Genomic DNA, 14,233 nt, shown 5'->3' with positions numbered 1-14,233 from the left:
TTGTTTGACGTGTTTTAAGGGTTTGACTAAGTTCGTATGATGTTTTAGGACTTGTTGGTATATTTGGTTGAGGTCCCGGGGGACTTCGGGTGTGTTTCGGATGCTTAACTAATTGAATTTGGACTTGGGCAAATGGTTGAAGCTTCTGGTTTCTGGTATTTCGCACCTGCGGTGGGGAGACCGCAGGTGCGGGTTCGCACGTGTGCAAGGTTTATAGTAGAAGTGGAGTTGGGAGATTTGGGTGGGGGTCGCAAGTGCATGGAAAATGCTGCATCTGCGATGTCCGCGGATGCACTAGAGGAACCGCAGGTGCGAAGAGGGACCACAGAAGCGAACAAGATTCCGCAGGCACGCACTCGCAGGTGTGGCCCCATCATCGCAGGTGCGGATGCAGAGGGGAGTAAGTGGTTTGCACAGAAATGCTCATTTTTCCGCACAGGTGCGATGCCAGTCTATGTAGGTGCGGAAATGCCTAGGCAGAACCTACTTAAGCGAGATTTCGAGATTTTGGCCATTTTTATCATTTTGAGATCGGGTTTGGCGATTTCTTGACAACATTTTTGAGGGATTTCGTGAGGTAAGTCCCTTGTACTTATTTTTTATCAATAATCTTGCTTCCCCATTTATGTTTCCACCTAGTTTGTGTGTATTTAAGGTGGAATTTTGGAGTTTGAGGCTAGGGATTTGAAGAGTTTGGTTTTCTCGAGGTCGTATTTTGATAAATTTGGTATGGTTGGACTCGTGAGTGAATGAGCTTTCGGATTTTGTGATTTTTGCCTGATTTCGAGACGTGTTCCCGGGTCGACTTTTTAGGACGGAGTATGGAATTTTTGTTAAAGTCTTGATTTCATTAATTAGATTAGTCTATTATTGTTGTATTTATGATATGTAATTGGGTTTGGCTAGATTTGGGCCATTCGGAGTCGGATATTCGTGGAAAAGGCATTGTTACCGATTGATTGAGCTTGGTTCGAGGTAAGTGGCTTGCCTAACCTTGTGTGGGGGAAATCCCCTTAGGATTTGGTACTGTTGTGATATTTGAGTGCCGTGAACGTGAGGTGACGAGTACGTACACGGGCTATTTGTTGAAAAACCTATTTTATTTTACTGAGTAGCTATCTGGTTTTCCTTTAATTTGAGTTATACCGTTTAAATGAGTATTAGTGTGTTTTCATTCCTAATTGAGCTATTCCAATGTGCGTAGTTATCCTGTTTAGTCTAATATCGCATGTCTACGTGCTTTAACTGCTTATTTGAACTTTGTGAAGCATGCCTAGCTGATTTTCCTGCTTTTCCTTGTCCTTTATCAGTATAACTGTAGAAATCTTGCTGTTAAGTATTGTATTTGTCGGTTTGAGCTGTGTGTTTACTTTTGAGACTACGAGGCGGTTCCTCGGGAGCTCTCCATGTATATTTATTTTTGCGACTACGAGGAGGTTCCTCAGGAGTTCTCCCTGTACATTTACTTTTGAGACTACGAGGCGGTTCCTCGGGAGTTCTCCCTGTATATTTACTTTTGAGACTACGAGGCGGTTCCTCGGGAGTTCTCCCTACACATTTACTTTTGAAACTACGAGGCGATTTCTCGGGAGTTCTCCCTGCACATTTACTTTTGAGACTACGAGGCGGTACCACGAGAGTTCTCCCTGTATATTTACTTTTGAGACTATGAGGCGGTACCTCGGGAGTTCTCGCTGCATATTTATTTTGGGACTACGAGACGGTATCTCGAGAGATCCCCTGTTGTTTATCCCTGTGTGTTGTACTGTTATTTCGCTGTATTTTCCTTTTGTTAAATTTCAGTCTCTTATTATACTGTTATATTCTCCTACTTTATTTATTATATACCAGTGGGCCTGACCTGACCTCATCACTACTCTACCGAGATTAGGCTTGGCACTTATTGGGTACCGTTGTGGTGTACTCATGCTACTCTTCTGCATATGTTTTCGTGTGCAGATCCTGGTACTTCTTACTAGCCGCATTATCACTGAGTCAAGACAGCTTTGGAGACTTCAAGGTATATCTTCCGTGTCCGCAGACCTCGTAGTCCCTTTCTACTCTTCCCCATGTCCATTATCTTCTGTATTTCTTTTGTTAGACTCTGATGTATAGAGATACTAGGTTTCCTTATGTAGTTTGTGATTCACGAGGTTTCAGGTTTTGGGAAACTGTGTACGTCTAGTGTTTTGGTTATTGTATATGCCGAGCGGCATTATTATTGGTTATTCAGTATCTAATGCAGTTAGCTGTTTTGTTTTGCTTCCATTATTGATGTTTCCGCAATCTGTTAGGCTTACCTAGTCGTAGATACTAGGTGCTATCACGACATGTCTCGGAGAGATGTTTGGGTTATGACATAATGGTGTTGATGTTACTACATGGCATGCAAGATTAGGTCACCTAGGGCAGGATCGAATTAATAGATTGGCTAAGGAAGGACATTTAGGTTCTTTCTCGAAAATTGAAATGCCAACTTATGAAAATTATCTTACCGGAAAGATTATATGTAAACCATTTGGAAAGGCTAAGAAAGCTGATTTTTCATTATAATTAATCCATTATAATATATGTGGTCCAATGAATGTGAGGGTTACATCTAGTGTTTTATATTTCATTACGTTTATTGATGATTTCACGCTATTTGGTTTTGTCTATTTGATTTCTCATAAATCTGAAGCACTAGAATGCTTTAAGAAATATTTGAATGAAGGTAAGAATCAATTAGACAAAAGGATTAAGACCTTAAGAACTGATAGAGGGCATGAATATCTATAATGATAATTTGAAGAATTTTGTAATGAAAAGGCATCACAAGATAATTAACTATTCCTTACACACCTCAACAGAATGGTGTAGTAGAAAGGAGGAATAGAATTATTAGATATTTAATTAAGATTATTTAGTTTCTTTTTACCCTAACATAGTTTGCGTTAATACACATTCATCCTAATCCTAATAATTAGTTAAAGGAAGAAGGAAACGGCTAAAGAAAGAATAAATTCTTAATCTTTATCCGAGCAAAAACAGTCGCCCAGAAAAAGACTTATCACGGAATCTAAGCTGGCCTTTTTATATATATGAAGCGTCCCTTGTTGGAAATTTATCCACCACTTTCCTTATATTCCTAAGGAGACAAAGAAGAAGTATACCAAAGAAGAAAGAAAAAATGCCTTGGTACATCATTCCGGTTAGAGGTGTGAGTCACCCACTAACTGAAGAGCAAGTGAAAGGTATGCTCAAAAAATATGATAAGAATAGATTGCCAACACATAATCTGAACATGATATATGGTTCAATATCTCTATTATATAGAGAATGTACAGATCACAGCAGATTATTCAACTACACAGTTTCATGAAATTTGATCAAGTCACAATCCCTACAGCGCACACCCACACACCCGTCACCTAGCATGTACGTCACCTAAAAACCGATCGCATGACACATAATCCGGGGTTTCATACTCTCAGGACAAAATTTAGAACTGTTATTTACCTCAAACCGTCTAATTCTTTATTCAGCAATGCCTTTACCTCACGAATCGACCTCCAAATACCTCGAATCTAGCCACAAATAATTTGATTCAGTCAAAACAAATTATAGGAATTAATTTCATATGAAAATGCTAATTTTTCAATAAAATCCGAAATTGCACTCAAAAATCACCCGTGGAGACCACGTCTCGGAACCCGACAAAAATTACGAATTATGAACGTCCATCCAACCACGAGTTAAACCATAGAAAATTCACCAAATTCCGACATCAACTCGACCCTCAAATCTTCAAATTAAACTAAGAGGGTTTTCTAAATTTTTCAACCCAATCTTTACCCATTTGAACTCAACAATCTTTTCACAAACCTTATTGGTACGTGTATGTATAAATAATACTCTTACATCCAAGAATCATACTCCCAATCACCTATCTTTACCCAAACTCGAAATTGAAGACTAGGGTTAGAAATTCTTACCTCTTTGAAGCCCTAACAAGATCCTTGTGAAATCTTCAAACCTTGAACATGAATTGATGGACAAATGGCTAGGTCTTCACTTTCTCTCTGCAAGATGCTCTCACCTATCTTTAAAATATCAAATGAAACCCTTTAAAATGACCCTAATAGTGTTTTATAAGAATGGGGTCAAGTTTATAAAACCAGAAAAATGAAGTCCCGAAACACACTGTGCGATCACATATACGACCGCATAATGCTTATGCGGCCCGGATAATGGGTCGCAAAAGGCTCTCCGGAACTGAGCATCACTACTTCAGTATGCGGTCATTATGCAGCCCGCATACTTGTTATGCGGTCGCAACCAAATATATATATATATATATATATATATATATATATGTATTATAGTCCAAAACTTCAACTATCCAACTAACACTTAATAACCTAATCTAACATATTGTTCAAATCTTTAAAACATAACGGAGATAAAGATCATTTCAGGTATCAAACAAGTAAACAACATCACAAACAAAAGACTTAATCAAACAAGCTGAAACCCATGTCATCATCCGACACCTCAGCAGGCTCCTCCTTCTCCTCCTCCTTAGCAGTAGCAGGAGCAGCAGCAGAACCAGCAGCTGCAACAGGAGCAGCAACAACAGCGACAAACTTGCTAGGATCCTCCAGGTATTCCTTCACTTCGTCAGCCAGAGGGAAAGAATAGTCTGTCTCAACAGCAATGGCCAACATATTCTTGTAGGCATTGGTAAACATGTGTGGTGCAGCAGCCAAAGTTGGGTAAGAGATGGCCAATGACAAGGAGGTAACCATAAACTCCAATGGAAAACTTTTCAATGAGATCATCCTCAGTCAGGTCAAGAACCTCAGGACTGAAGACAGATCCATTGTCATAAACAGAGAGAACAACAAGACCATATGAGAAGGGCCTGATTCTATGTTTGGCAAGCAGAGCAGCTTCAGAGGAACCCACTTTGTCACCCTTCTTGATGAGCTCCACAGGGGTGATAATTTCAACAGTACCCTTGTTAATCATGGTGGGAATGTTGAGCACCTAAAAGAAAGATGTCTGAGAGGGATCCAGTCCAGTGTTGCCAGGAGGGACCACAACATCAACTGGTGCCACCAAACCAACACGAGTAGGTGCTCCAACCTTGTACTTTGCAACTTCCTCGCTCACTTCCTTCAAGTCACCCTTGGTGAAGATCAATCCCACGTTACCAACAAGGAGGGGGATTAATTGAGGATGGTGTTGTTGCCGGTTTTTTCAGCGTGGATTCGAACAATGGAGTGTTCTTTCCCACGAGAACAATGGAGTCACCTCTCAACCCTTCCTAATGTTCTGGAGCTTCTTGGATCCAACGTTGCCAGCAGCATCCACGAGCACCTGATTGTACTCATCCAAAAGTTGGCACATCTTTGAGTCATAAGCGATCTTCTTCTCGGCCTTAGTTGCTTTGGGTGCCATTGATAAAGCTTCAGATGAGATACAACAAACTAACTGTATGTGAATGTACATAATAAGTTAATAACTAACAAACCCCTAAAAAGTGAAAGGAAGAGATTTGGGGGTGTTACAACAAAATGAGGGCCAAGACTGGTTTCAGAGTTCAGCCAAGGCGGACAGCAACGACGTCGTCGTCACTTTAACCTCTTCGATTCAGATTTCGGGTTTGCTGGAAAATGAGAACGAAAAACCCTAATGTTGGTTTGCTATGTTATATATATATATATATATATATATCTTTTTTTTTTACTCACCAGCACATTGTTCAACCTAAAAGGTCTGAGCCTAGTTCGACACCATGAAACCTTAATTTCCTTAGCAAATATTTTCCGGGGTCGTTACACATAAGTCAACATCCGGTCAACCTTTTCAACTTAAGTGCTAAACCTTGGAACTAAGTGTCGCAAGTCATTCCAAAACCTCACGGGACCCGAACCAATTACCCCGGCAAGTCAAATAACAACCGTAAAGCACAATTTGAGCAGTAAATGGGGAGACGAGGTTGTAATACTCGAAACCACCGGCCGGGTCGTTACATTCTCCCCCTCTTAAACAAACGTTCGTTCCCGAACGGGTTTAGAACTATACTTAGAGTCTCAAATAGGTGTGGATATTTGCTCCGCATCTCTCGCTCAGTCTCCCAAGTAGCTTCTCTGACTGACTGACCTTTACACTGCACTTTCACCGAAGTTATGTTCTTTGATCTCAACTTTCGAACCTGCCGGACTAAAATGGCCACCGGCTCCACATCATAAGTCAAATTACCATCCAACTGCACTGTGCTGAAATCCAAAACATGAGACGGATCCCCGACATACTTCCGAAGCATGGATACATGAAATACTGTATGAACACTCGATAGACTAGGCGACAATGCAAGTTCATAAGCCACCTCTCCAATCTTCTTAAGCACCTCAAACGACCCAATATGCCGAGGGCTCAACTTGCCCTTATTCCCGAACCTCAACACACCCTTCATGGGCGAAATCTTGAGTAGAACCTTCTCCCCCACCATGTAAGCAACATCACGGACCTTCTGATCGGCATAACTCTTCTGTCTAGACTGTGCCATGCAGAGCCGCTCCTGAATCAATTTAACTTTCTCTAAACCATCCTGAACCAAATTAGTACCCAATAGCCTAGTCTCACCCGGCTCAAACCAACCCACCGGAGACCGACACCGTCTTCCATATAAAGCCTCATACGGAGCCATCTGAATGTTCGATTGGTAGCTATTATTACAGGTAAACTCTGCCAGTGGCAGAAACGTATCCATGGAACCTCTAAAATCTATAATACAAGCGCGTAGAATATCTTCCAATATCTGAATAGTGCGCTCGGACTGTCCGTCCATCTGAGGATGAAATGTTGTACCCAGCTAAACCTGGGTACCTAATTCCCACTGTACTGTCCTCCAAAACTGTGATGTAAACTGCGTACCCCAATCTGAAATGATAGACACTGGCACACCGTGTGGACGGACAATCTTGCTGATAAGGCCAATCCAACCCTAGGGAAGATCCATCCCCAGATATAAATGATTCGGACAAGATCCATATCCAGGAAAGATCTATCCCTCAATATAAATGAACTACGCTCACTGTGGGGGATGCAGACTCCGGAGGGGCTCCTTCAGCCCAAGCGCTATAATAGTCAGATCCAAGCATAAATAAATAAAATATGCTGCAACATGCAACCCGATCCATATAATATCACTCAAATTCTCCAGTCTCTCAGGCTCTCATTGACATGAAAATCAACCCGACATGATGATATGATGTATCAATGAATGACAAAAGAGACTAAGATATGATATGCAAATGATGGATGTGACTGAGTAAAGAGAATTACAATTCAAACAAATAATTTAATAGCAACGCGACCCTGTGGGTCAAAAATGTCGCCACTGTCATGACCCAAAATCCGCATGTCGTGATGACACCTATCTCAATACTAGGCAAGCTAACAACCTCAATAAGCCACAATTTATTTTAAGTTTGAAAATATAATATATAAATTTAATAGAAAAATCCAACATACTGATGTAAAATACACTTCCAAAACCCGGTGTCACTGAGTACATGAGCATCTTAATAATAATAAAGTCTGACTGATAAGAATACTGTCTGAAAAATAAAGAACATCATAATAACTGAAGGGAAGAGAGACAAGGTCTACGGAAGCCAAGCAGCTACCTTGATAGTCTCCAACAGATAAATCACCAAGTCTAGCAACCGCCGTATCCGGGAGAACCTGGATCTACACACGAGGTGCAGAGTGTAGTCTGAGTACAACCAACTCAATAAAGTATCAAGACTAACCTCTGGGCTAAAAGTAGTGACTAGCTTAGCAGGTACAATCCAGTATAGAAATAACGGTACAGAAATGTAGGCATATTTTCAAGTTCAACAGGTAAACTCAGCATAAGTAAAAATAGATCAATTCTGAACAATATGAGGAATATTACATCTCTGTATCTAAATGCCAATGTACATACCGTATGTGATACACCTTAATGAAAACTTCGTGTACTCACAATCTAAAAATACTCAATTAATCAGTACTGTATATGGCCAATCCAACCCAGGGAAGAACCATCCCTCATATATATGTACACATCAACTGACAGTCAGTCGCCCAGTATTGTATAAGGCCAATCCAGCCCAGGGGAATGTCACGACCCAAAATCCAACTAGTCGTGATGACACCTAACCCAACCAGCTAGGCAAGCCAATTAACAACTGTCTAATTCCAATGATATTTAATAAGACAGTCAAGTAAAGAAATTATATGAATCTTATACATTTTCCAAGTACTGGTAGTATAAATCATGAGTTTCTAAGAATAGAGTTTACAAAGCTGAAATGAAGTAAATACATCATCTGATTGAAAAGACATAAACAAAGTTTCATAGATCTAAGGCTACCATGAGCAAGAGGCAGCTACAACCGGAACATAGGTACATCTTCAATTCCGGCTCCCGTCGATCACAGCTACGTTAGCAGTCAATATCTGCATGCAAGGTGCAGAAGTGTAGTATGAGTACAAACGACCCCATGTACTCATTAAGCAACAAATCTAACCTTAGGTTGAAAGTAGTGATGAGCTAACACAAAGGTCGGGTCCAATACCAATATTCCACAACAGTTCATAACAACATAGTACAAGTAATAAAAGAGGTATCTCAGAAATAAAATGCTTAGCTCGGTCACTGTTCCAGAAAAAAATATGCATTTCTTTTCAAGTATCTCAGTGAAAACCCAAATCTTTTACCGAAAATGCCAAAATACGAGTAAGTTTGAAAAATGTGATTTTTTCCAAAACTCATTTCAATGATAAGTAAGATGTTTCATTTTTAGATAGCATGAGGAAAGTACGTGTTACACCCTATATTTTTGTACGTAAAAATGCGTCGTAAGCAAACTAATGTAGGACCAAAAATGAGATAATATTTAAAAGTATATAAAGTAAGTTAATCATGTTACCTATGAGGTTACAAATATTGAAGATCATGAACAACAAGTACAAAGAGGGTTGGACAGTTCAGAAGCTAAAGCAATTGTATAAAACAATGTTTCGTCGAAAGTCGACAAGTTGGGAATGTTATAACATGTACCTTTGGGGTGAGACTATGGTGATTAATATGATAAGGAGATTATGTTATGATTTATATTAGTCGTATGACATCCGTGTGTTATGTTTTAATGTCAAGCGAGTTGTGGAACAAAAGTCAATGAAAGTCATCACAAGTTACACTCATAAGTTTTACTGAAACTTTGGGTCAAATGTAACTGCAATTTTCTCCCAATATACTTAGAGTTATGGGGTGTTCCACCCATCAAATTAAAGATCTATGAGTCTATTTTCCAATGCATTAAACCGTTTGTCAATATGACATCGCAGTAATGAGATATGGGCATTTGTGCAATACTGCGCAAGCTGCTAGGTGACAAGTAGGTGTGTCACCTACTTGCTTAAATGAAAGCCCAAAAATGGGCCATTTCGGGTCGTCCAAGGAGGCCTTTTAAAGGCCTATTTTCTTCATATATTAGACTTAAAATAGAGCATAATAACCAGACATAAGCTCTGCAAAGAATCCTCCCAAATATTTCTCACAAACCCTAATTGATTTTCTCTCCCTTTCAAGTTCTAATTGGAAGTAAAACCTAGAGTTTGAAGAACCAAGATAGGAGCTGAGTTATCCAACAAATAAGGTGAGTTTACTGATCTCTTTCATCCAATTTTTCTGCTGTAAATTCATGGTAAGTCATTCTATACTTGTAAGAACTCACGGGACGGTGATCGGAAGCCGTGAGTTCGAGTTATTCACTTGTAGCGGACTGTTTTGTGGACTGTTTTGTGTTGCTGTTGAGCTGCGTGTTTTACTACTATTTTGTGGAGTATTGGAGGAGGAAGGGGGTGTATAAACAACATATAAATATAGGGTGATTGGCTGGTCGTTCGTCATAACATTTTCGGGTCGTTTGACACTACTACGGTGGTCGTTTTGTGTATGAAGAGATTGGGGTGTGTTGGGCTGTTTTGTAGTATTTGATGGTGTATATAGGGCTGGAAAATGATGTATATATGTTGTTATTGTTCTGTTCTTGTATTGTTGGTGTTATCTTGAATTTGGAGGAAGTAAGGATTATAGGGGAGATGCTGCCCGTTTTAATACAAAATAAGTTTGTCGTTCGTTGTGCGATAGTTGTACCTTTCGTAACTTAACGATAGTATTATTATCATTCTTGTAGATTAAGGTGAAAAGAGGTGAGTTCAACTTGGTGATTGGAAAGATTGTGATAAGGTATGTTAAGGCTAAGCCTTCCTTCATTTTGGCATGATCTCGTAGCTACATGTGTTAGTAATGAGACAAAAAGAGAAGTTTATATTCATGAATTTATTCACACTATTCTAGTCTCATAAGTTACAATATTATTCCTGAACAACAAGTACAAAGAGGGTTGGACAGTTCAGAAGCTAAAGCAATTGAATAAAACAATGTTTCGTCGAAAGTCGACAAGTTGGGAATGTTATAACATGTACCACTGGGGTGAGACTAGGGTGATTAACATAACTAGGAGATTATGCTATGATTTATATTAGTCGTATGACATCCGTGTGTTATGTTTTAATGTCAAGCGAGTTGTGGAACAAAAGTCGATGAAAGTCATCACAAGTTACACTCATAAGTTTTACTGAAACTTTAGGTCAAATGTAACTGCAATTTTCTCCCAATATACTTAGAGTTATGGGGTGTTCCACCCATCAAATTAAAGATATATGAGTCTATTTTCCAATGCATTAAACCGTTTTTCAATATGACATCGGAGTAGTGAGATATGGGCATTTTTGCGATACTGCGCAAGCTGCTAGGTGACAAGTAGGTGTGTCACCTACTTGCTTAAATGAAAGCCCAAAAATGGGCCATTTCGGGTCGTCCAAAGAGGCCTTTTAAAGGCCTATTTTCTTCATATATTAGACTTAAAATAGAGCATAATAACCAGACATAATCTCTGCAAAGAATCCTCCCAAAAATTTCCCACAAACCCTAATTGATTTTCTCTCCCTTTCAAGTTCTAATTGGAGGTAAAACCTAGAGTTTGAAGAACCAAGATAAGAGCTGAGTTATCCAACAAATAAGGTGAGTTTACTGATCTCTTTCATCCAATTTTTCTTCTGTAAATTCATGGTAAGTCGTTCTATACTTGTAAGAACTCACGGGACGGTGATCGGAAGCCGTGAGTTCGAGTTATTCACTTGTAGCGGACTGTTTTGTGGACTGTTTTGTGTTGCTGTTGGGCTGCGTGTTTTACTACTATTTTGTGGAGTTTTGGAGGAGGAAGGGGGTTTATAAACACCATATAAATGTAGGGTGGTTGGCTGGTCATTCGTCATAACATTTTCGGATCGTTTGACAGTACTACGGTGGTCGTTTTGTGTACGAAGAGATTGGGGTGTGTTGGGCTGTTTTGTAGTATTTGATAGTGTATATAGGGCTGGAAAATGATGTATATATGTTGTTATTGTTCTGTTCTTGTATTGTTGGTGTTATCTTGAATTTGGAGGAAGTAAGGATTATAGGGGAGATGCTGCCCGTTTTAATACAAAATAAGTTTGTCGTTCGTTGTGCGATAGTTGTACCTTTCGTAACTTAACGATAGTATTATTATCATTCTTGTAGATTAAGGTGCGAAGAGGTGAGTTCAACTTGGTGATTGGAAAGATTGTGATAAGGTATGTTAAGGCTAAGCCTTCCTTCATTTTGGCATGATCTCGTAGCTACATGTGTTAGTAATGAGACAAAAAGAGAAGTTCATATTCATGAATTTATTCACACTATTCTAGTCTCATAAGTTACAATATTATTCCTTATCGAGACTCTATATTCAATTTTAGTATTTTCTTCTTCCAGTCAAGAGAGCAGCAAGCCTATATATACAGTATTACAGTATTTTCATTACCATCGAGCTATAATCGATGGGCAGGCCCCTATTGGGCAACCTCTGATCAGATGAAAAGTTATATACCGAGCCTACTGTGGCCGAGCGCCTATGAGCGAGCCCAGCATGGTCGAGATACATAGCCTAGTATGGCCGAGCGCCTATGAGCGAGCCTACTATGGCAGAGCAGTTATATATACCGAGCCTTATAAGGCCGTACAATTATTTTACTTACTATATTGAAGGAGTTTAGTCACTATCAGCAGGTAAGTATATCTCTAGATCATCTTTGACTCCCAATTACTTCCAGTTATTATATTATCAGTTCAGTTTTGATTTTCAGTTATGTTATTGCCTTACAAACTCGGTACATTATTTCGTACTGACGTCCCTTTTCCGGGGACGCTGCATTTCATGCATGCAGGTTCAGATAGACAGACGAGTAGACCTCCTCAGTAGGTGTTTCCAGAGTTTAGCCTGATCGGTAAGCTCCACATCCTTCGGAGTTATCGGGTCTAGGTTTTTGTGTGCATCTTATGTATGTATTTATATATATAATATGGGTAGGTCGGGGCCCTGTTCCGATCACAATATATCTATCAGTAGAGGCTTGTAGACATATCCTGTTGGTTAGTGCAGTATGTTGGGTTTGTAGGCCTGGTATGTATATTTGATGGTTTGTCAGCTGTAGTAGCTATGATGGCCTTGTCGGCCTAGCTTTATATTGATGTTTAGTTAGCGCTAGTTTCCATTCAGTTTTATATTTTGCTTCGCAAATTGTCTTGCAAGGTGGCCCCATGGCCAAAGTATGACATTATATGTTCAGAGTCCCTTAGTCGCAATTTGGTATGCCAGGTTAGGTGAGGCACCGGGTGCTTGTCTCGCTCCTAGGTTCGGGGCGTGACAGTTAAGGCTAAGCCTTCCTTCATTTTGGCATGATCTCGTAGCTACATGTGTTTGTAATGAGACAAAAAGAGAAGTTCATATTCATGAATTTATTCACACTATTCTAGTCTCATAAGTTACAATATTATTCCTTATCGAGACTCTATATTCAATTTTAGTATTGTCTTCTTCCATTCAAGAGAGCAGCAAGCCTATATATACAGTATTACAGTATTTTCATTACCATCGAGCTATAATCGATGGGCAGGCCCCTATTGGGCAACCTCTGATCAGATGGAAAGTTATATACCGAGCCTACTGTGGCCGAGCGCCTATGAGCGAGCCCAGCATGGTCGAGATACATAGCCTAGTATGGCCGAGCGCCTATGAGCGAGCCTACTACGGCAGAGCTGTTATATATACCGAGCCTTATAAGGCCGTACAATTATTTTACTTACTATATTGAAGGAGTTTAGTCACTATCAGCAGGTAAGTATATCTCTAGATCATCTTTGACACCCAATTACTTCCAGTTATTATATTATCAGTTTAGTTTCGATTTTCAGTTATGTTATTGCCTTACATACTCGGTACATTATTTCGTACTGACGTCCCTTTTCCGGGGACGCTGCATTTCATGTATGCAGGTTCGGAGAGACAGACGAGTAGACCTCCTCAGTAGGTGTTTCCAGAGTTTAGCCTGATCGGTAAGCTCCACATCCTTCGGAGTTATCGGGTCTAGGTTTTTGTGTGCATCTTATGTATGTATTTATATATATAATATGGGTAGGTCGGGGCCCTGTTCCAATCATAATACATCTATCAATAGAGGCTTGTAGACATATCCTGTTGGTTAGTGCAGTATGTTGGGTTTGTAGGCCTGGTATGTATATTTGATGGTTTGTCAGCTGTAGTAGCTATGACGGCCTTGTCGGCCTAGCTTTATATTGATGTTTAGTTAGCACTAGTTTCCATTCAGTTTTATATTTTGCTTCGCAAATTGTCTTGCAAGGTGGCCCCATGGACAAAGTATGACATATATGTTCAGAGTCCCTTAGTCGCAATTTGGTACGCCAGGTTAGGTGAGGCACCGGGTGCTTGTCTCGCTCCTAGGTTCGGGGCGTGACAGTACGTCTCTATGCCTACATGTCATGATGCAGGTAAAATCATAAATGACACCAAAACCGGGTAGCAGAAGGAAATGCATCTCTATGCATATATCTCAAGTACGCATGTCAAATGCAATGCATCTTAATGATGAGCTCATGTACTCACACTCTCAGAGTACTCAATCTCACTGTCTCGCAGTCTCTCTCACTATGCTCAAGCTCCGCACACTCAATCACTCAGCGTTGTACAATACCTATTGCTGCGTGTAGCCCGATCCACATATGACCATAAGGCCCGTTGCGGCGTGCAACCCG

General features: G+C 40.0%; 1 pseudogene; it reads right to left on the bottom strand.

Moving 5' to 3' along the window:
- Window positions 1–4,464: 4,464 nt before the first annotated feature.
- On the bottom strand, window positions 4,465–5,631 carry LOC107766382 (large ribosomal subunit protein uL10 pseudogene; annotated as a pseudogene).
- Window positions 5,632–14,233: the final 8,602 nt, after the last annotated feature.

This window comes from Nicotiana tabacum, chromosome 12 (genome assembly GCF_000715075.1).
Source record: "Nicotiana tabacum cultivar K326 chromosome 12, ASM71507v2, whole genome shotgun sequence".
In the NCBI taxonomy this organism is placed as follows: Eukaryota; Viridiplantae; Streptophyta; class Magnoliopsida; order Solanales; family Solanaceae; genus Nicotiana; species Nicotiana tabacum.
The sequence above is the reverse complement of the archived record's forward strand: the minus strand, read 5'-3'. Positions and strand labels throughout refer to the sequence as shown.